This window comes from Bombina bombina, chromosome 10 (assembly GCF_027579735.1).
Source record: "Bombina bombina isolate aBomBom1 chromosome 10, aBomBom1.pri, whole genome shotgun sequence".
NCBI lineage: Eukaryota > Metazoa > Chordata > Amphibia > Anura > Bombinatoridae > Bombina > Bombina bombina.
Genome location: NC_069508.1, coordinates 123,599,945 through 123,624,148, shown reverse-complemented (window position 1 = coordinate 123,624,148; position 24,204 = coordinate 123,599,945).

The window sequence follows — 24,204 nt, the reverse complement described above, 5'->3', positions numbered from 1 at the left end:
TGGGGTTTCCATAATAAATAGTCATGATTAATTACACTAAAAAGCACCTTAGTAAAAAATGTTAATACTTGTCTGATATGTTATTCAAAAGCAACACAACAGAAAGGTATTGTAATTACTAGGCATCTACTGTTTCTTTAATTGAGGTCCATACATAATAATTAAGCAATATTCACGATTGATTTTACATACATCAAGAATCAAAACATTTTGGCATTATATCTAGGACTTACTAAGATATCATCTCATTTATTCAATTCTGCCACATGTTCACATTTATCAGTATTAAAGTACCAGAATGATAATCCCCAATACTAGACTTTCCTACCAACAAGAACATATTTAATACTAGACATTGTGGTCTCTTGAAGAAAATGAGGCTTATGGGCTAGTCTCTGAGGTATAGCCTGTTTATGGCTCCACTCAGATTTAACACTGTTAAACAGGTTTGTGTGTCCATCCCTAACACATGATTGATTAGGGCTTTGCAAATTGTGGATACATCATTATTGTTATATAGATTTTATTTTTGCTGTTGGATTTCTTACCTTTAATAACTGATGGCAGTCTCGTTGGTTTTGGAAACCATATTCAATTATGAAGGGATAGGCTACCTTGTGTAAAATCCACCGTTGCTACACCTCCTGTATTTACAGTCCATGTCTGCTAGACCAAACACTGATGCTACCAGAGGAGATTCTTAGCAATTATTCTGCTACACAGAGGTGATGTTTCCAAAGTACTTTTTTCAAAAATAATCAGATGTTGCATCTTTCTTTTCCTTTTGCTCAACCCAGGATTTTTGAATGGGGCTAATTTTGAATTGTTGTTAAGCTCCAGATGATCACTTCCAAACGACAAAACTGTACTTTTACTTTCATGCCCCTTTTGCTTCTTTGGAAATATACCTTTCCCTTGTGTATGTTGTTGCACTTGCCAGTCAGATTCTTTATCCTGTTTCTGTATCCTGGAACCTGTTCTGAAGTACTGACATACTCCTTATTTTGAGGTGATTCACAATGTTAAATAATGGTACCCTCATAAAGGGGTGGAATATGCACCTGCTCCAGTTCCTTGCAACATGCCTGATATTCCAATACTTTGTATAGTCCTGAAATGCAAGTTCACAGCTAATAGGATGGTACTTTTTGCAGTACCAATTATGCTGAGCCTCCAGACTCTACATATAATTGACCAGGCTTACAACAAAAAAAGTTGGAGCATTTACTTTTTGGATCACCAAAGGCTGAAGAAAAATAACCTCTGGAACCACATTTATAACAGCATTTTGACTGACCATGATAAAAGTAATGCCCTGACTATGTAAAGAAAGTTTAGCAGATGGATTCTTAGATTGTCCTGTGAAGAAAGCTTATCCTCAAGCAAATAACATCCATTTCAGTAATCACCATTATAAATCTTCTTATGCCAACCAAGGACCTGATATTGGAGTTTCACCCCCCCCCAAAAAAAGTCTACATCTTCTACTGGAATGAACTCATCATCAAATACAATACTCAAAGACACAAATGCAACGTTAGTGTTTAAGCCTCAAAGCTCTTCCAATCAGGAGTGCCTTTTACTATTCTGTATTGCTGATATTAAAGGGACACTCAAGTCAAAATAAACTTTTATGATTCAGAAAGAGCATGCAGTTTAAAGACACTTTCCAATTTACTGCATTATCAAATTTTGCACAGTCTTTTTGTATTCACACTTTCTGGGGAACAAGATCTGGCTTGCACAAGCTCACAGTGTATATGTATACAAGTCTGTGATTGGCTCATGTCTGTCACATGATACAGGTGGGCCAGAAAATGGGAGAAAAAATAAATTTGTCTGAAAAAATTCACAAGTTTATTTTAAATTCAGAGTAGGTGTTATACCGTAGCATTGTCTTTTTATTATGCACTTGCAAATTATGCAATTCTACTGTATTGAGTGGTTCTTTAAGTCTCCAGATGAAAAGTTGTCTTAAAGTTGAAATAAAGCACTGAATACAGAGCATGTAACAGGGAATAAACAGCATTGTCTTAAATGTTCCAATGAGGCTTAGACTCACATACTCCAGGACTTGGTTCTCTTCCATAAGGATAACTGAATACATTTATAAAGCAAATTAGGAAAAGACACTGGTCCTATCCAAGTGTAAGATTGGTCAGTTAAAATAAAAACATTTCTGTAACTTATTGCAGATAGTTATGGTGCTTTAGATTTAGGAGGTACAGACTCACTAGGATTAGCTGCAGCTTCATCTAATTCTTTAATTACGCAAGTCTGTCCTGTGACACTGCTCTTTATGAGATATGCTGCAGGGGTTTCTTGCACTATGTAATCAGTATTGCTCACAGGATGTGCTCTATACTGAGAATCACTTTCCCAAAAATTATGCTCCGTTGCCTCTTCAAAGTCCTTAGCTATGAGCTGTGTTTCCACAAGCAATGGTTGACATTGCTGCAAAGTTTGGTACATTGTCATGTTTTACTGCAACAACATTCTCCCTCTTGCCTTACCTCACTCATTGTCTTCCTTTTCTTTTCAAGCTGTATATTTTTCTTTTTAATATCTTTATCAACTTGACATTCAGATTATGTAATTCAGCTTTATTTTCTACTTGCACATGATTCTCAATAACTGCCTGCCGCTCATAAGATAACATTGCCTGCTGTTCCTTTCTTTTGTTGAATCCATGACAAATATTTATTTTCACAATTTTTCACCTTGTCTTTAGAGGCCTGACTGGAACCACAGTCTTTCTGTGCTTCTCCTCCCCAACTTCCTGCACCTCTCCCTGGCTGAGTAATCATACTGAGCACCTAGTGGGAGTTTCCCAGAACATGTCCAGATTACATTAATGCAGGGAACACCCTTTTGAAATATATAGTAAAATTGACCTTTTACTCTGCCTCTAGAAACTTGTGAGAGGTCTTGCAGTGCTGACAGAACCTTTTAATTAACTGTGCCTGAGTGGAGAGCTTTAGAGAGCAGGGCTCTATGTTTTTAACACAAGCAAAAGGGTTAAAGGAAGAGTAAACAACTTGTAATTGCAATACTTTTCTGTTGTGTTGCTATAGAACACTGGTTTTCAAATCTGTCCTTATGCCTCCCTAACAGGCCTCATTTTGAGGATATCTTACTGGAGCACATGTGAAATAATCAGCTGATTAGTAAACAAAGTTATTTTACCTGCTGTCATCCAAGGTAATCCTGAAAATCTGGCCTGTTGGGGAGGCCAGAGGACAGGTTTGAAAACCAGTGCTATAGCCTAACAAATCAGCCAAGTCTTAAAGGGATAGTTAAGTCAAAGTTAAAGGGACACTGAACCCAATTTTTTTCTTTTGTGATTCAGATAGAGCATGCAATTTTAAGCAACTTTCTAATTTTCTCCTATTATCAACTTTTCTTCATTCTCTTGCTATCTTTATTTGAAAAAGAAGGCATCTAAGCTTTTTGTTAGGTTCAGACCTATGGACAGCACTTTTTTATTGGTGGATGAATTTATCCACCAATCAGCAAGAACAACCCAGGTTGCTCACTAAAAATGGGCCGGCATCTAAATTTAAATTTTTGCATTTCAAATAAAGATTCCAAGGGAATGAAGAAAATTTGATAAGAGGAGTAAATTGGAAAGTTGCTTAAAATCTCATGCGCTATCTGAATCACGAAAGAAAAAAATTGGGTTCAGTGTCCCTTTAAGCTTCCATGATTTAGAAAGTGCACGCAATTTTAAGACACTTTTGAGTTCACTTATATCTTCACATTCACTTCTATTTTCAAATTTACTTTATTATCTTGATTTTCTTTCTTGAAAAAAATATGTACATATCCTACACTATTGGAAACAAGCTGGTGATTGGTGGATATACACATTTGTCTCTTGTTGACTGACTAGATACGTTTAGCTAGTCCACAGACAAAGCAAGGCTAGTCACAGTCATAAAGTTAGTAAAAAATGCATTGTTATACAGTTGTTATCTGGTAAAGTCATTTAGGGACAGATATGTAGCAGAGTTCCCCTTGAGAAGTCAGCAGGGTGCAGTTCAAGTTCTGAGAATTACAAATTGTTAAATTTCCAAAGCTCTATTATACGATAAGGGGTAAAAATAAATAATGAATATTGTAAAGTTGTTTCATTATGAACAAACTCAAGTTGTTTACTGTCCCTTTAAGCACACACCTTATGAGCTGGCTATGGCCGGTGACTAGCTGGTGTAAAACTGATAGACCAACCAGTGGTTATGTGCTTGGAGCTATGTTCCAGAGAGATTTAACCCTTTGTCAATTTTAAACAATTAGCTAACAAGGGTCAGCAATTAAAAATAGACATGCTCTAACAAATTAGACTATCCACATTTTTATTTTAATGTCACTTTATATATTTTATGCTGTTTTCTAGAGCAAATTTATTTAAGTCACTGCTGACACAAGTGAGGGCCAGATATCTAGCAGGGTTAGGCTTGTAAAGTCTGCAGTGAGTACATTCAGTTCTCAGCATTGAAAAACCCTTAATTTCTCTGCTACAAACTACAAAAAAAGCTATTGTAAACAATTTTCCAGTTCACTTCCAGTATCAAAATGTGCAAAATCTTTTTATATGAACACATTCTGAGGCACCACTTCCTACTGAGCATGTGCAAGAATTGACAGTATATACATACATGCATTTTCTTATCGGCTGATCGATGTCACATGATGCAGAGAGAAGGAAAATTTAACTCTTTTGCTTACATTTTTTTGTGTGCATTTGCTGTGCAATTCTACTGAATGTAATGGTCCTTTAAACCAGGGTTCTTCAATTTTTTTCCCTCCAGGACCCAGTGTCATGATACCATGTACCGCTGTGATCCAAGTTTTATGCTTGGTCTGAAAATTTCAGAAATAATATACATCAGGATAGCTGCATTTTTTGAAAAAATTGACTGAAGTGTGTGCATACTTTATTACACACACTTGCATACAACGCACACACTCGCATACCACACAAGTCGCGACCCAGTAAGCATGGTGTTGCGACCCAGTAATGGGTCCCGACCCGTAGTTTGAAGAACCCTGCTTTAAACAGTTTACAATCTCATATTGTTTCATGTCCCTTTAAAATTGTTGATCTATGTTTAATTTAAGCATGAGAGTTCATAATTGTGTTTGTTTTATCTACATAAATATCCTATGTTATTGTACAATATGCATCTTTTGTCTTTCTTCTAGGGAAGCAGACAGGCTGACTGTCTCTAGTTTGGTGTGTACACAGCCACACCCAAACTCCTAAATTTAAATATTTATAACATCTGCTCAATTCCAAAACATTTTTTTCTTCCACACGCTGTTGGAAAGTTGCCTTTTACCTTCAAAACCTGCTTGGTTTTATCTTATTAAATATTAAACCTCACTTTGACGTTGCTATTTTACTAAGCAATGTTTTGACAATAGTTGTCTGTTTGTTTAACATATGATACAAAGAGATAAGATATTTTGTGGGTTTGTCTTTTCCTAAAATATATTAAAGGAAGGGAGTGGTGCAGACATTACTCTAAGCAAAAGGTTTCCAGTTACTATTGCAGGAGTGAGATGAGTTCATGTATATTGTAAGAAATCATATTGAGAACTCATATTGTATACAATTCTAATATTTTGGGAACAAAAGTAATCAACTGTTTTCTTTTATGATGTAGATATATTTATCAGTGTTTTGTGTTGTTTATGCTTTGAGGACTACATTGATATTTTTGAAATATATTTAGTAATCAAACTTAAAGGGACATGAAACCCAATTTTTTTTCTTTCATGATTCAGATAGAGAAAAAAATTTAAACAACATGCCAATTTACTTCTATTATCTAATTTGCTTCATTCTTTAGGTATCCTTTGTTGAAGAAATAGCCATACACATGGGTGAACCAATAACACGAGGCATCTATGTGCAGCCACCAATCAGCAGCTCCTGAGCCTTATTTGATATGCTTTGAAAGCAGTGTTTCTCAACTCCAGTTTTCATGACCCTTAACAGGTGAGATATTCATTATATCTTAACCAGAGCACAGGTGAAATAATCAGCTGATCAGTAACCATGGTTACTAACCTGCTCTCACCCTTCAGCTGATTATTTCACCTGTGCTCTAGTTAAGATATAATGAATATCTCACCTGTTAAGGGTTATGATGACTGGAGTTGAGAAACATTGCTTTAAAGAAAGGATATTAAGAGAATGAAGCAAAATGAACAAAGAAAATTGATAATAGTAAATTATAAAGTTGTATAAAGTTTTTTTTAAAGTTGTTTGAAATTGCATGCTCTGTCTTTTAGCAGTAGTTTGCTTATCGTACCGCAAGACGTATATACGTCTGAGCTTCAGGAAGCTCCAGCATTCACGGGTGTTAAAGGGACACTGAACCCAATTTTCTTTTTTTTTTTTTTTCTTTGTGATTCAGATAGAGCAACTTTATAATTTACTCCTATTATCAATTTTTCTTTGCTCTCTTGCTACCCTTATTTGAAAAAAAGGAATCTAAGCTTTTTTTTTGTTCAGATTTTTTATTGGTGGATTAATTTATTCACCAATCAGCAAGGACAACCCAGGTTGTTCATCAAAAATGGGCCGGCATCTAAACTTACATTCTTGCATTTCAAATAAATATACCAAGAGAATGAAGAAAATTTGATAATAGGAGTAAATTATAAAGTTGCTTAAAATGTCATGCTCTATCTGAATCACGGAAAAAAAAAAAATTGGGTTCAGTGTCCCTTTAAGTTACATCCGAGAGCTGTAGTTCCTAAAGATCCAGGCATCTGCCGCATATGAGGTCGGAGCGCGATTGGTGCTCCACCTCCTTATGAAAGCAGATGTCTGATCTTTACAGACGGGAGGCAGGTGGGTGGCTCAGCAGCAGAGGGGGAAGGGAAGTAGAGGGCCCTAAGATAGATAATCACTTTATTACCCATTCCCCAGTTTTGCATAACCAACACAGTTATATTAATACACATTTTACCTCTGTGATTATCTTGTATCTAAACCTCTGCAAACTGCCCCTTTATTTCAGTTCTTTTGACAGACTTGCAGTTTAGCCAATCATTGCTGGCTCCCAGGTAACTTCACGTGCATGAGCACAGTGTTATCTATATAAAACACATGAACTAACACCCTCTAGTGGTGAAAAACTGTCAAAATGCATTCAGATTAGAGGCGGCCTTCAAGGTCTAAGAAATTAGCATATGAACCTCCTAGGTTTAGCTTTCAACTAAGAATAACAAGAGAACAAAGCAAAATTGGTGATAAAAGTAAATTGGAAAATTGTTTAAAATTACATGCTCTATCTGAATCCTGAAAGTTTATTTTGGACTAAATGGCGATCACAGGATTAGGGAGGTGGTGGGACCACTACACTACAGAAAAAAAGCTGCCAGTACCTAAGATGGAGGCAATAGTTAGAGGGGGGAGGGTTAGAGAGCTATTTGAGGGGGGATCAGGGAGGTTGGAGGGTTAGGGCGATCCTACAGTGCAGAAAAAAAGTATTAAAAACAGTTTTAGTTTTAATTTGGCAGACTGTCTGCCAGTACTTAAGATAGAGGGTGACCAGTGAGGGGTTGGGGAGGGAAGAAAGCTGTTTGGGAGGGATCTGAGGGTGAGAAGTGTCAGGTGGGAGGGTAATCACTACTCTAAATCTAAAATTATCCTTACACGTTACCTAATTAACCCCTTCACTGCTGGGAATAGTAGAAGTGTGCTGTGCAGCTGCAATTAGTGGCATTCTAATTACCGAAAAGCAATAGCAAAGCCATATATGTCTGCTATTTCTGAACAAAGGGGATCTCAGATATGCTTTACAACCATTTGTGCCATGATTGCACAAGCAGTATGTAAATAATTTCAGTGAGAATCCCAAAGTTTGTGAAAACATTAACAATTTATTTTATTTAATCCCATTTGCCGTTGAAATGGTGGCATGAAATATACCAAAATGGGCATAGAATACTAGATCAATACCTTGGGTTGACTACTTAAAATATATATATTCTGTTAAAATGGAGTGATAGCAAAAAGGCTGAAATTTCTCTTGTATTATGGGCAAGTTTTTTTCTGAAAGTCCCGGTAGTGAAGGGGTTAAAATGGACAGTAAACTTGTTTTTAAAGGACGGTAAACCCCAAAATTTTCTTTCATGATTTGGATAGAACATACAATTTTAAACAATTTAGCAATTTACTTCCGTTATCAAATTTGATTTGTTCTCTTGTTATTCTTTGCTGAAGGAACAGCATTGCACTACTGACAGCAAGATGAACACATCTAGTCAGCCAATCACAAAAGACTCATATGTGCAGGCACCAATTAGCAGCAGCTCCCACTAGTGTAGGATATGTGCGTATTCTTTTTCAACAAGGGATACCAAGAGAACAACGCACATTTAAAAATAGAAGTGAATTTAAAAATGTCTTAAAATTACATGCTCTATCTGAATTTTCCAATCTCTTTAATACAAGCATCAGAAACTAAATATAACTTGGCAAATATTTGTATGCAAAATTAATTTTGTTACCAAAACTGTTTTTTGTTATGGACATGAATGGCTTTATATATTTAGAGATGTGGTTTCAAACAAATCATTTCTCATAAACCAAAACATAACTTAACTTTATTTTGTGTGATATTTGTTAAAGGGATAGTAAACACCAAAAATGTTATAATTTAAAAAGATAGATAATCCCTTTATTTACTATTCCCCAGTTTTGCATAACCAACACAGTTATAGAAATATATGTTTTACCTTTAAATGCATTTGACAGTTTTTCACAGCTAGAGGGCATTAGTTCATGTGTTTCATATAGATAACACTGTGTTCATGCACGTTGAGTTATTTAAGAGTCAGCACCAATTGCCTGAAATGCAAGTCTGTCAAAAGATCTGAGATAAGGAGGCAGTCTGCAGAGGCATAGATACAAGGTAATAACAGAGGTAAAACTTATATTTCTATAACAGTGTTGGTTATGCAAAACTGGGGAATAGTAAATAAAGGGATTATTTTTCTTTTTAAACAATAACATTTTTGGTGTTTACTATCCCTTTAAAAGGACAGTATACTACAAAATTGTTTAACCTCTTAAAAGGACTCAAGTCAAAATTAAGCTTTCATGATTCAGATAGAGCATGCAATTTTAAACAACTTTCTAAAAAAAAATGTATTAACAAAATGTTCAGTCATTTTATATTTACACTTTTTGAGTCAATAGCTCCTACTGACCATGTGCAAGAATTCACAGAATATACATACATTCATTTGTGGTTGGCCGATGGTTGTCACATGATATGGGGGGAATGGAAATAGACATAACTGAAATTTGTCAGAAAAAAATATACTATTCATTTGAAATTTAGACTAAGTGCTATTGCATTGTCTTTTTATCACGTATTTGTTGATTATGCAAATCTACTGTATTTACTGGTACTTTAATATATTTATAATAACTTGTTATACTAGCTGCAGAGAATAAAATACATGGGTAAGAGCTTCTTTTGGTTTATTTTGTATGTGAAATATCTGGTTTTGCTTTTTGAAACCACAATCCATTAAAATGGGCTGGAGATCAGACATCCTTATCATCACTTTTTATACACACAAAGGCTTCCTTTTTATATCTGTCTGTATACCAAAGTTCAACACTTAGAGATAACAATTAAAAATGAACATTTTATTTATTATCTCTTCCACCTGCCACTGGGAGTGTATTTCTTTCTGCTGGCTTTGTTCAAAGGGACAAAACACATAGATGGTTACATATAGGTATAGATACAGATATAAATAGGAATATCTATTTATAAATACATAGAACATATTCTGCTACGTGCAGAACATTAGAATATGAAACATATAAAGTAAATACACACTATAACACTTTAAAAAAAAATGAATATTGTATAAATGTGCTTTTCATATTTTCATCTACTTAACTGCAAAGGACTCCAATCCTCCCTCTGAGGAAGAAGGAAATTATTTTTTATCCTTTGAAACGCGTCAGGGCTTTGTTACTCTTTAAACAGGATTATTTCCATCTATTGGGTAACCGTTACTTGTGTACTGTCTTTATATTTACACTGCACTATATGCAGACTTGGTTTCTGAAATTATTATATGCAGACTTGATTTTTGAACCCTTTTTTATACATCATCCACCGCATTTGTATTAGATGGAATGACTGATTTTATGCTCTAAACATACCTCACATAGTATATATATATATATATATATATATATATCACACACACACACACACACACACACTTCATTAAAATTATGGGGGGAGATAAAAAACTGAAATTAAAATCCTCCCTGTCTCAAAATTAAATCTATGTAAATATTTGCATAGGAAATTAATACATCTAGGCAAGTATCCCCGCTTGCTTTTTCCCAGAAATTCTTAATATGCAATGTTTCCAATGCACAAGAGAATTGTGGGTAATATATGCAAATTAGATATGCAAATTCTCAGTTTTTTTGCTTCAAATACTGTTTTGACACAGCGATCCTTTTAAACAGGACTATGACAGCAAAACAGAAATCACTCACTAGACAAGCCTGTTTCTATCTTTTTAGAACTCATCAGTAGGAGATAGATTTCTGGTTGCTGCATTGGAAAAGCTATCTCCTACTGATGAGTTCTAAAAAGATAGAAACAGGCTTGTCTAGTGAGTGATTTCTGTTTTGCTGTCATAGTCCTGTTTAAAAGGATCGTTGTGTCAAAACAGTATTTTTGAAGCAAAAAAACAGAGAATTTGCATATCTTACCCACAATTCTCTTGTGCATTGGAAACATTGCATATTAAGAATTTCTGGGGAAAAGCAAGCGGGGATACTTGCCTAGATGTACTAATTTCCTATACAAATATTTACATTGATTTAATTTTGAGACATGGAGGATTTTAATTTCAGTTTTTTATCTCCCCCCATAATTTTAATGAATTTTGGTTTAACCATGAAAATAGCTTTTCCAATGCAGCAACCAGAAATCTATCTCCTACTGATGAGTTCTAAAAAGAACGAAACAGGCTTGTCTAGTGAGTGATTTCTGTTTTGCTGTCATTGTCCTGTTTCAAAGGATCGCTGTGTCAAACAGTATTTTTGAAGCAAAAAAACTGAGAATTTGCATATCTTACCCACAATTCTCTTGTGCATTGGAAACATTGAATATTAAAAATTTCTGGGGAAAAGCAAGCGGGGATACTTGCCTAGATATACTAATTTCCTATACAAATATTTACATTGATTTAATTTTGGGACATGGAGGATTTTAATTTCAGTTTTTTATCTCCCCCCTTGATTTTAATGAATTTTGGTTTAACCATGAAAATAGCTTTTCCAATGCAGCAACCAGAAATCTGTCTCCTACTGATGAGTTCTAAAAAGATAGAAACAGGCTTGTCTAGTGAGTGATTTCTGTTTTGCTGTCATAGTCCTGTTTAAAAGGATCGCTGTGTCAAAACAGTATTTTTGAAGCAAAAAAACTGAGAATTTGCATATCTAATTTGTATATCTTACCCACAATTCTCTTGTGCATTGGAAACATTGCATATTAAGAATTTCTGGGGAAAAGCAAGCGGGGATACTTGCCTAGATGTACTAATTTCCTATGCAAATATTTACATTGATTTAATTTTGAGACATGGATGATTTTAATTTCAGTTTTTTATCTCCCCCCATAATTTTAATGAATTTTGGTTTAACCATGAAAATAGCTTTTCCAATGCAGCAACCAGTAATCTATCTCCTACTGATGAGCTCTAAATAGAACAAAACAGGCTTGTCTAGTGAGTGATTTCTGTTTTGCTGTCATAGTCCTGTTTAATAGAATCGCTGTGTCAAAACAGTATTTTTGAAGCAAAAAAACTGAAAATTTGCATATCTTACCCACAATTCTCTTGTGCATTGGAAACATTGCATATGATAGTGGAGGGCCCTCTAGTGGGCCTGTAACAACATTAAGGGATTACCAACTTGAAGTCTGGAGAAATGCTAAGCTATGTTTGTTACAATGTTGCATGTGGAGAGGCGGTGTTTGTTCTTACCTTAATAGGGTCCTGCAGCAGTGATTTCAGCCTCTTTCGGTTTCCAGACTTCAAGGAGAAGGTTTTTTGAAGTTTTTGTTGCGAAGAGTGGAGCATGGAGAGATCCAGGAGGAAATCTTTGCCTCCCAAGCGATACAGGGAGGTGGTAGAGCTGTCTGCCAGGAAGAAGGGACCTGCAAAGCAAAGACAAGAACCTGAGTCTGAGGATCTGGTACCCCCCACACCGCAAAAGTCCCCACCAGTTAGGCGTTTTAACAAGGGGAAGGGAAGGAAAGGGGTTGGGGGATACAGGCCCTAGTTTGCAGACCCAGGGTGAGGGGGGCCTAGAGGGTTGCCCCAATGTGGATGCGCAGGCCCAAAGGTCCGGGGAGGAAGATAATGAGGTGCAGGGCGGGCCCAGGGGTGGCCATGAGGCCTTGCAGGGTGTTCAGGGCCCATTGGGTCCAGGCATAGTGGACCAGTTTGTGGCCTTGCCGCCGGCGGCCATGGCGGCGATCCTAGCCCTAGCGCAGTCCCTTTCAGGGATGGCCACGGTGGGCCAGGCGCAGGGCTCAGGTGCCGTCGGGGTGGCCGGCGGTGAGGTGGGGAGTGTGCGGCCTAATCCCAGGATTGCAGAGTGTGCAGCGGTAAAGGTTCCCTTAGATGGCGGCTCAGGCAAGAACTCCTCCTCCGAGATTTCATCTGAGGAGGAGGAGGAGAGTAGCGGCCGCCATCTTGGGAGTCGGAAGGAACCGGAGAGGACACCCTCACGTGACCGGAGCTCCACAGGTAACTTGGGGAGACTACCGGTCGCGGGAGGGTCATCAATGGGCCCAGCGGTGTGTGAGAGGGGGCACTTACCTCGTGCAACGGAGGTGGTGGGTCCAAGCAGTGCACGTAACTCGTGTGGCGCAGATGTGAGGCTGGCTGATAGGCCCAGGGCTGGTGCGCATGCGCAAGCAGGGATGAATCCCGGTCGGGTGCTGAGGGGCCCTGAGGTGGTAACAAGAGCGGATGAGAGGCCTGGCACTAGCGCACAGGTGCAGGCACAAGAAAATGTATGTGTTGGGCGGAGGCCCCAGGAGTTTGCAGCGGCAAGTGTGAGTGGCACTTATGGAGGGACTATGGGCAGAGCTCTGTCAATGACGCTATTGACCCCGAGATGAGTTCTGTCCATTATCAATCTTTTGATAAGGCACTGGATGTGGTCAGGGCATGTGGTCCGGGCGTGCTCTTAGCAAAGCTGGACATCGAATCAGCCTTTCGGCTGCTGCCTTTGCATCCCTCGGCCTTCAGACTGATGGGCATGAAGTTTGAGGGGGCATATTATGTGGATCGTTGCTTGCCGATGGGCTGCTCCCTGTCATGCTCGCTGTTTGAGTGCTTCAGCTCTTTCCTCCATTGGGTGGTATACAAGGCTTCAGGGGGGAGCATTGGCACACTACCATGACGATTTCTTAATGGTAGGGAGAGCAGGTTCAACGGAGTGTGAACAGCTCATGGGCATTATGCAGGATATGATGAGGCGTTTCGGCGTCCCGCTTGCGGACGATAAAACACAGGGCCCTTGCACGTGTCTAACTTTCCTGGGGATTGAAATTGACACGGTGCGGGAGAAATGCAGGTTGCCAATGGAAAAGGTGACGCCTATGCTGGCGGCGGTTCGAGCAGCCAGTAGTATTGACAAGGTCCCCATCAGGGACATCCAGTCCTTACTGGGTTTGCTGAATTTCGCTGGGCGAGTCATACCTATGGGACGGGTTTTTAACCGTTGATTGGAGGGCCTCTTGAAGGGCCCTACTGGTCATGCTAAATGGGCACACATCACATCTGAAGTGAGGGAGGATCTGGCGGTCTGGGATAATTTCCTGCAGAGCTTTAACGGTGTGTGCTTATGGAGACGCCCGTCGGTATCGAACCGTTTGCTGCACCTGTTCACGGATGCAGTGGGCGGTTTCGGTTATGGGGCGTATCTGGATGGGGAGTGGAGCGCTCCTCCATAGCCACGGGAGTGGGTGGCTTCAGGTTACGTAAAAAACCTGACTTTGTTGGAGCTATTCCACATCATTGTGGCTATCGAAATTTGGGGAGAGAGGTTGGCCAGCAGGTCGGTGGTGTTCTGGACAGGCAACATGAGTGTGGTGTACGCCATTAACAGGCTGTCGGTGTCATCACCGGCCGTTGTGTGTTACTTGAGGCACTTGGTGTTGCGCTGCTTAGAGCGCAACATTCACTTCACCGCCAAACACGTTCCGTGAGTGCAAAACGTTATTGCTGACGCACTCTCTCGATTTAAATGGGGGCAGTTTAGGGAAGCAGCTCCCATGGCGACGGATGCCCATCTTTTCTTTGGCAGTTGTTGGAGATTGGGCGAGCATCTTACCGTTAGTTAAGGCATCTTTGGCACCCAGGACGTGGTCGGCGTACAGGAGACACTGGAGCAGCTGGGAAGCTTTCTGTCTACAAAGGGGCATGCAGGTACAAAGGGCCACTAGGGTGCAGGTGTTAGACTGGTTGGCGCAGCTGAGGCGTGACGGGGTCAGTAGGGCTGGTGCAGCAGGGAGGCTGTCGGCTGTAGCCTTCTTTAACAAAGCATTGGGTCACGCGGACCACTCAGGAGCCTTCCTGGTTAGGAAGGTGTTGAAAGGGTGGGGAAGGGTGGCTGGCCGAAGAACCGGAGGGAGCCCATCACACAGGACAGACTTAGGCTGTTAGCCTTAAGTGTTGCATATGTGTGTAAGTCAGAATATGAACGGCTGCTGTTTAGTGCTGCCTTCGCAATGGCATTTGCGGGAGCTCTCCATGTGGGTGAGCTGGTGGCGTCTGCTAAGGTGAAAGGCTCAGGGGGAGTGCAGTTGGAGCACGTCCGGGTGACGGACGGGGGTCTTCTATTGTTCGTGCCAAGGTCCAAAACTGACCAAGAAGGCAGGGGAGCTTGGTTGCCCCTTAAGAAGCAGGATTGTGTTGACAGTTGTCCGGTCCATTGCGTGGAACGATACCTTACGGTGCGACCGGCGGGAGGCGAGCTGTTCTTTGTACATGAGGATGGGTCAGCCTTGTCTGCGTTCCAATTCCGTAGGGTGCTCGCTAAGGCGGCTGAGAATGCAGGGTTGGACCCCAAAAGGATTGCTCCGCATTCCTATAGGATAGGCGCAGAGACTAGTGTGGCACAGAAGTGCCTCCCAGCAGCGGAGATTAAATGCCTCAGTAGATGGAAGTCTACACAGTATAAAACATACATTAGACCGACGAAGGGGCAAAGTTAAGTGGCAGTTATGGTGCTGGGAGTTTCTGGTGCCTGGGGTTTCTTTATTGTTGGTCAATTGGTGCTGGTTGTTAGTTCATGATGGTGTACTCTGTTTTACCAGGTGTTGTAAATGAGAAATCCCCTCCAGTTCGTGTGTGGATTGTAGGGCATTCATATGTCCACTGGGCTCACATCAGGGCGCTGCTGAGGGACAGCAGCTTGGATTCCCAATGTCCAAGGCAAGCTTCCTGTGGTTAGGGCGCAGGGGATTGTTGTGGGCTGATTTGCCGGCGCTCTTGCAGGAGGCGCACAGAAGGTGGGGGCGGCCTAATATTTTAGTGCTGCACCTCGGGGGGAATGATTTGGGGGCACTGCCCGCATTGGACCTGATTAAAAGAATGTCAGCAGACTTGCATTGGGTGCACATTTGGTTGAAGGAGGTGACTTTGGGGTGGTCAAATGTGGTTGCTAGACTGCATTGGAGACACATTGTCACTCAGAAGGCTGCGTATAACGTGCGCAAAAAGGTCAACAGGGAGATGGGAAGGATGGCCACGGGCTTGGGGGGTTTCGTGGTCAGGCACGAAACTATCACGGCCGACAAAAAGGACCTATTTAGGCCTGACGGTGTCCACTTGACGGACGTTGGGCTGGACATCTTCCTAAGGGACGTCAGGGGAGCCCTATTGAGGGTTATTTAATAAAGTTCGGAAATGTTGATATTTGAATTCTGTCATTATTGTTACTGTTATTGTTGTTATTTAGTTAATAGGTGCCGTTTTTTTTTTTTTTTTGGCGGCAAGAGTTCGCTTGGCTCTTGTGGCGGGTGGTCAATGCCCTGGGGAGCGGGCACAAAGAGAGAAGAGTGACGGTCCAGAAAGAAGGGAGGGGTTATGCCAGCCAGGTGCCGGCCTGGGGGTCCCCTCCCTCTCGAATGTGGGCTGAAGATCTCTCAAAATCACAACTCTCTCTGAGTGCCATTGAGCGTGTACAGCCGGGTGTCACGCTGCAGGTATCGGAAGGGGCCTTGACCATCTGCTAGTAGGGGCTAGGATAGGGAGAGATGCCGCCAACGATGATTATTACGAACTTGTTGCCAAGTTTTTGATGTTAGGTTGATTAAGTGCCTAAGGGTAATTAGAGTAATGCTTAGGCACTAGTTAAAGCGTTTATTTAATAAACATGGACCGTGACCGGTTCTTTCTCCCAACAATGGTGTGCGTTGTCTTATTTATTTAAGTTAAGGTATTACAGTACGGAGGACGGAATAGGGGGTTTAGATCTTATGATAGTGGAGGGCCCTCTAGTGGGCCTGTAAAAACATTAAGGGATTACCAACTTGAAGTCTGGAGAAATGCTAAGCTATGTTTGTTACAATGTTGCATGGGGAGAGGCGGTGTCTGTTCTTACCTTTATAGGGTCCTGCAGCAGTGATTTCAGCCTCTTTCGGGTTTCCAGACTTCAAGGAGAAGGTTTTCCCGCCCACCCGTTCCCTGGAAGAAGTGAATGGCGGCAACGAAGCGGCTAAGTAGGGTAAGCCGACTCGGTAGGGGTAGGTTTAATTGAGCTAGCCTGCAGTAAGACCAAGTCTTTAATATAGCCATCCACCCCTGGCGGTTGGGTTGTACGATTCTGCTGACAGGGGTCGCCTTCCCGGGTTGGTTGGATATGCCTCAGCAGGCGGGTGGTCAATGCCCTGGGGAGCGGGCACAAAGAGAGAAGAGTGATGGTCCAGAAAGAAGGGAGGGGTTATGCCCACCAGGCGCCGGCCTGGGGGTCCCCTCCCTCGCGAATGTGGGCCGAAGATCTCTCAGCATCACAACTCTCTCTGAGTGTGCCATTGGGCGTGTACAGCCGGGTGTCACGCTGCAGGTATCGGAAGGGGCCTTGACCATCTGCTAGTAGGGGCTAGGATAGGGAGAGATGCCGCCAACAATGATTATTACGAACTTGTTGCCAAATTTTGATGTTAGGTTGATTAAGTGCCTAAGGGTAATTAGAGTAACGCTTAGGCACTAGTTAAAGCGTTTATTTAATAAACGTGGACCATGACCGGTTCTTTCTCCCAACAATGGTGTGTGTTGTCTTATTTATTTAAGTTAAGGTATTACAGTACGGAGGACGGAATAGGGGGTTTAGACCTTATTAAGAATTTCTGGGCAAAAGCAAGCGGGGATACTTGCCTAGATGTACTAATTTCCTATGCAAATATTTACATTGAGATATATATATATATATATATATATGTACATATTTAGTTATGTGTTTATATGTGTATATATGTCTGTAAAAACATGCATACACATAGAAATACATATTTATGTATATATATATACACAGAAAAAAGTCACAGGGGCTCTGCACACACTTTCAATCAAGAAATCCTGCCCGGGGTGCACTCAAAATATGCACATGTAGTTAGAAAAAAGGACGCACTCGCCGGGTCTTGAAAAGGCAGTATTGTTATGTATTAAACAATACTGCCTTTTCAAGTCCCGACGAGTGCATCCTTTTTTCTAACTATATATATATATATATATATATATATATATATATATATATATATATATATATATATATATATATATATAGACAAAAATATGTGCAGTACTGTAATACTGTAGTTTTAAATGTAATTTCAATGTGTTTTGTGATACTTTTTTGTTTTTGCAAAACAGTTAACCAGAGCTCTGAGGACATGCAATCCCAACACTCGTTAACTTAAATTGCACTCAAGCGCAAACACTCACGATAAACCCCTTTTTCGCTCATGCATAATTGTTAGCAGTCCATTCGTAATCTGTCCCCAAATAGGAAGAATATATGAATTCCAGATAGTTACATTAAGTTTTTAAGTCAATATTTAACTTTGCCCAAAGATTTATTTTTCTTGGGGCAGTCCCAAAACATATGTAATAAATCGGCATCAGCAAAGCTACAGTGAGAACAAACATTATGAATATTCTGAAATGTATTTATAATACTCAGAGTTAAATAGTATTAAGAGATAAGCTTAATATGGAATTCACACCAATAAATGGATGCAGAGACTTTGGAAAGCCTCTTGAGATTACTTTCAATAAATTAAGTCCCTAGATCCGTGAACCTTCTTTGCCAATTATTCGATCATTTTTGTTTCCAGATTCTTGGAGTACAGTCTGGTAACAGAAATAAACTGAATGATTCCCTTTTTTATATAGATCTGGAATACATTTTTAAATATTCTCTTTTAAGACAGAATATATTTAAAGGGACATTATACACTAGATTTTTTTTTCATAAATGTTTTGTAGATAATCCCTTTATATAGCCTATACATAGTATAGTTTTGCTTATTTTTAAATAACAATGCACAGATTTTCAGACTCCTAACCAGTCCCCAAAGTTTTAGGATAATACTGATGTATACCTACTCCAGCTTGCTCCTGTTTGTGTAAAGAGTCATTTCATATGCAGAGGAAGGGGGGTGTCTGCTTTTTTTTTGCTATAGAACCACTTGCAGTAGGTGTTCCAGTCTAACCTTTTCAGCAGTGCTAAACTGGGAGCTTCTAAGTAAATGTTTAAAAAGTTTTATACTAGATTTTTAGATCAGTATCTGTGCATATTATTCTTTATAGTAGTATCTATTACATGCAGTTAAATGAAAATTGGTGTATACTGTCCCTTTAAGACAGACCATTTCTGAGCACAATGTCCCTTTAATCTGTTTGCATTTAAATATGTATCCTTATACAAATAGAGAAAAATAAATCTAAACAGAATAAAACATGTATTTTATAGTGTACAGCATACCAATCAAAATAGAATGATAGATTTATTCACTTTGCTTTGAAAAATAGGTTTCCCAGTATTTGTAAGTATGCAATAAAAGGTTTTCCCAGGACTAAGTGGAATGCAAAAATGTTCTTTTGCGCTTCAGTCCAAGAAAAACTAACATATTAGCCTTGTCATTAAAAAAACAAGAACTGGTGAGGCTCAAAAATATATTTTTTAAGGATTTTAATCAGATATATTCTTGAATCTCTGCTAGGGGAATCACTTGAACAATTAGTCAAGGAACCAACTCGTAAGGAAGCTATATTAGATCTAATACTTACAAACAGTGATACAGTTTCAGATGTGTCTGTAGGTGAGAACTTAGGATCCAGTGATCATCAATCTGTTTGGTATAGTATTCATGTTCAGAAACTGTCCACCCAGACTAAAACAAAAGTTTTAGACTTTAGGACGGCAGATTTTTCATTAATGGGAGAATACCTAAAAAACTATTTAAAGGGGAAAACTCTTATTACAGGGGTTCAAGAACAGTGGGAATTTGTGAAAGGTGCCATTTTAGATGCAACCGCACACTGTATTAGACATGTCTGTAAAAGTAAAAGAAAGCGGAAACCAATTTGGTTTTCCAAAGAAGTAGCACATGCTGTAAAGACAAAAAAGATAGCTTATAAAAATTACAGACACACACAAGCAGATGATGATATGAAAATATGGAGACTCCAACAAAAAAAGACTAAGCAGTTAATTAGGAAGGTTAAAGCTCATGCAGAAGAGAAGATAGCACAGTCAGTAAAACATGGGGACAAAAAATTCTTTAGATATATCAGTGAAAGAAGAAAAAATAAGGTAGGAATAGTAAAATTGAAATCAGTTGATGGTAGAATAATAGAAGGAGATAAGCAGATTGCAGACTGTCTCAATGATTACTTCTGTTCTGTTTTCACTAAAGATTGTGAAGATACAATGTCTACATTAAGGGATGCTACGCAAAATAGAAACAAGCTTAACAGTAATCTTTTTACAGAGGATGAGGTTTTGTTAGCATTATCAAAAATAAATGTTACAAAGGCAGTGGGTCCTGATAATATTCATCCAAGGGTTTTAAAAGAACTTCGATCAGTGCTAACTGTCCCATTAACTGATCTGTTTAATCAGTCACTATTAACAGGAGCTGTCCCAGATGATTGGAGAATAGCAAATGTAATACCTCTTCATAAAAAGGGCAGTAGAGAAGAATCTGGCAACTACAGGCCAGTTAGTTTAACTTCAGCAGTAGGGAAATTAATGGAAAGCCTCTTAAAAGAAAGAATTATGACTTACATAAAGACAAACAATTTAGAGGACCAAAATCAGCATGGTTTTACTTCAGGGAGATCATGTCAGACTAATCTAATTGACTTCTTTGATTATGTAACAAAAGTATTAGACAAGGGAGGAGCAGTTGATGTAGCATATCTAGATTTCAGCAAAGCATTTGACACCGTCCCACACAATAAACTTATTCACAAACTATATCTCCTTGGTCTAGATTCAAAAATTGTGAACTGGGTGGAATGCTGGCTTAAGGACAGAAAACAAAGTGTCTTAGTAAATGGAGTTCATTCAGCAGAGGGGGCTGTTACTAGTGGTGTTCCTCAGGGATCAGTTCTGGGGCCTGTTTTGTTTAACATATTTATCTGCGATATCAGCAAAGGGCTACAGGGGAAAGTATGTCTCTTTGCAGATGATACAAAAATTTGCAGCAGAGTGGATGTTCCAGGGGGGGTAGACAAAATGAGAAGTGATATACAACAATTGGAGGATTGGACAAACGACTGGGATCTAAAGTTTAACACAGCAAAGTGTAAAATAATGCATTTAGGGAAGAAAAATCCAAATGTTAATTACAGACTCAATGACACTTTACTGACTGTTACAGATGAGGAACAGGACTTGGGAATTATTATTTCAGATGATTTAAAACTTAGTAAACAATGTAGTAATGCAGCGAGTAAGGCTAGCAGAATGCTTGGATGTATTGGTAGAGGTATTTGCAGCAGAAATAGTAAGGTTCTTATGCCACTTTATAGATCATTAGTTAGGCCTCATCTTGAGTATTGTGTGCAGTTCTGGAGGCCATATTTTCAGAAGGATATTAACAAACTTGAATCTGTGCAAAGGAGGGCTACCAAAATGGTACATGGTCTAAAAAATAAAACTTACCAGGATAGGCTCAATGACCTAAATATGTATAGCTTAGAGGAGAGAAGGGAAAGAGGTGATATGATAGCAACTTTCAAGTACATTAAAGGGTTTAGTAAAACTGAGGCTGTGGGTATTTTACATAAAATGGAAAATTCAAGAACAAGGGGTCATGAGCTCAAGCTAAAGGGTAGTAGATTCAGGAGTAATTTGAGGAAGCACTTCTTTACAGAAAGAGTGATTGATTTATGGAATAAACTTCCTCAAGAGGTAGTAGCAACAAACACTGTGGGGGACTTTAAAAATGCATGGGACAAGCATAGGGCTATCCTACGAACTAGATAAGTTTATACTGTTAGGTAAGGTCGGGCAGACTTGCTGGACCTATGGCTCTTATCTGCCGTCAATATCTATGTTTCTATGTTTCTATATAAAACTAGGCGATAAGCCTGCCCAGATACCAGTCTATGTTTAAAAAATACTAACCCCCAAGCTAAAGTTACAAAAAATAAAAAAAGTAAAATTACAGAAAAAAACAAACAATTTTTTAACCTAAACTAATATCTCTATAAAAATAAAAAATCCCCCAAAAATAAAAACACCCCTTAATCAAAATACTAAACTACCAATAGCCCTTAAAAGGGCTTTTTGTAAGGGCATTGCCCTAAGTTAAACAGCTATTTTACCTCTAAAAAGTACTAAGTCCCCCTAACAGTAAAAACCCCCTACCCACCAAAATAAAAAAAAATAACACTTAAAAAACTAAACTACCCACTGCCCCTAAAGGGGCATTTGTATGGGCATTTTTATGGGCATTCAGCTTTTTTACTGCCCTTAAAGGGGCAATCAGCTCTTTTTCAAGCCCCAAAAAAACCCTAATCAAAAAAAAAAATTTAAATAAAAAAGCCTAAACCTAAGCCCCAAATAGGTACTCAATGTTCCTGAAGTCTGGCGGAGAAGGTCTTCTTCTAGACGGATCCATCATCTTCTATCTTTATCCGGAGTGAATGCGGCGCGGAGCAGAGGTGCAGAGCTGTGTTCCTGATGCCTGGATCCTCAACGGTGGCAGTCCGCGGTGGCATGGAGGCTCCTCTTCATCTGATGTCTGTTGTAGACTGAAGATTGAATGCAACATACCTCAATCAATTTGGGGTAACTTGCATTCCTATTTGCTGAAATTTTGAAATCAGCCAATAAGATTAGAGCTACTTAAATCCTATTGGCTGATTTCCAAATTTCAGCCAATAGGAATGCAAGGTACCCCAATAAATATGGGGTACCTTACATTCAATCTTCAGTGTGCGATGGACGATTGCATGAAGAGGAGCTTCCACGCTGCAGAGGACCGCCGCCGTTTAGGATCCAGGCATCGGTAAAACAGCTCCGCACCTCAGCTCCGTGCCACCCCACCTTCACTCTGGATGAAGATAAAAGATGATGGATCTGTCTGGAAGAAGACCTCTGCTAGGCTTCAGGAACATTGAGTACCTATTTGGGGCTTAGGTTTAGGCTTTTTTATTTTAATTTTTGTGGTGTTTTTTTTTAGATTAGAGGTTTTTTGGTCTTGAAAAAGAGCTGATTGCCCTTTTAAGGGCAGTAAAAGAGCTGAATGCCCTTTTAAATGGCAATGCCCATACACATGCCCATTTAGGGGCAATGGGTAGTTTAGTTTCTTTTAATGTTAGGTTTTTTATTTTGGGGGGTTGGGTGGGTGGGGGGTGTTTACTGTTAGGGGGGACTTAGTATTTTTTAGAGGTTAAAGAGCTGTTTAACATAGGGCAATGCCCTACAAAAGGCCCTTTTAAGGGCTATTGGTAGTTTAGATTAGGTTGTGCTTTTATTTGGGGGGGGGGGATTTTTTATTTTCTTGGGGATTAGGTATAATTTTTTTATTTTTGATAATTTTGTTTATTTTTTCTGTAATGTTAGACTTTTTTATTTTTTGTAATTTAATGTAAGTTTTTTTTATTTTAATTGTAATTTAGTAGTAATTGCGTTTAATTTAGGGGGTGTTAGGTTTGGGGGCTTAGTAATTAAATTTGTTATTTGCATTGTGGGGGAGTTGGCGGTATAGGGGTTAATATAGTAATTATGGTTATTGCAATGTGGGGGTTTGGCGGTTTAGAGGTTAATATGTTAATTAGGTTTATGGCGATGTGGGAGGTTGGTGGTTTAAGAGTTAATAGATTAAATAGGTTTATTGCGATGTGGGGGGTTGGAGGTTTAGGGGTTAATATTTTAATTGTTATTTGTTAATTGCTTTATTATTTTGCAATGTGGGGTTTGACGATTAAGGTGTTTGTTAATACTTCATGTGGGAGGTTGTTTTTTTTTTTGTTATACTTCGTGCGACGATTACGTGTTTTTATTTTATTTCTTGCGGATGTTTACAAGTTTTTTAATTATTTTGTGCAGACGGTTGCGTGTTTTTTTTTTTTAAGGCTTCAGGTTTGCCTACGCTGCATCCAGGTGGATTCTTTTAGCGGCGTGCAGCCAACATTCCTTTGAGGATGTTTGCGCAACTGGCGACACCGACGGGCACGTTACAAACGCGATTATATTATAGATTCTTTATTAAAGGGACATACAATCACAAAAAGAAAATTATGTAATATGTTGGAGCATTTTATTATTGCACTATTGATTGTATTCTATGTAGGTAACCCCTGAAAATAAAGTTTATTAGAATAGTATTAAAGGGACACTGAACCCAAATTTTTTCTTTCATGATTCAGATAGAGCATGCAATTTTAAGCAACTTCCTAATTTACTCCTATTTTTAATTTGTTCTCTTGCTATCTTTATTTGAAAGAGAAGACAAGCTAAGGAGCCAGTCATTTTTTGGTTAAACACCCTGGACAGCACTTGTTTATTGGTGGGTGAATTTATCCACTAATCAGCAAGAACAACCCAGGTTGTTCACCAAAAATGGGCTGTCATCTAAACTTACATTCTTGCTTTTCAAATAA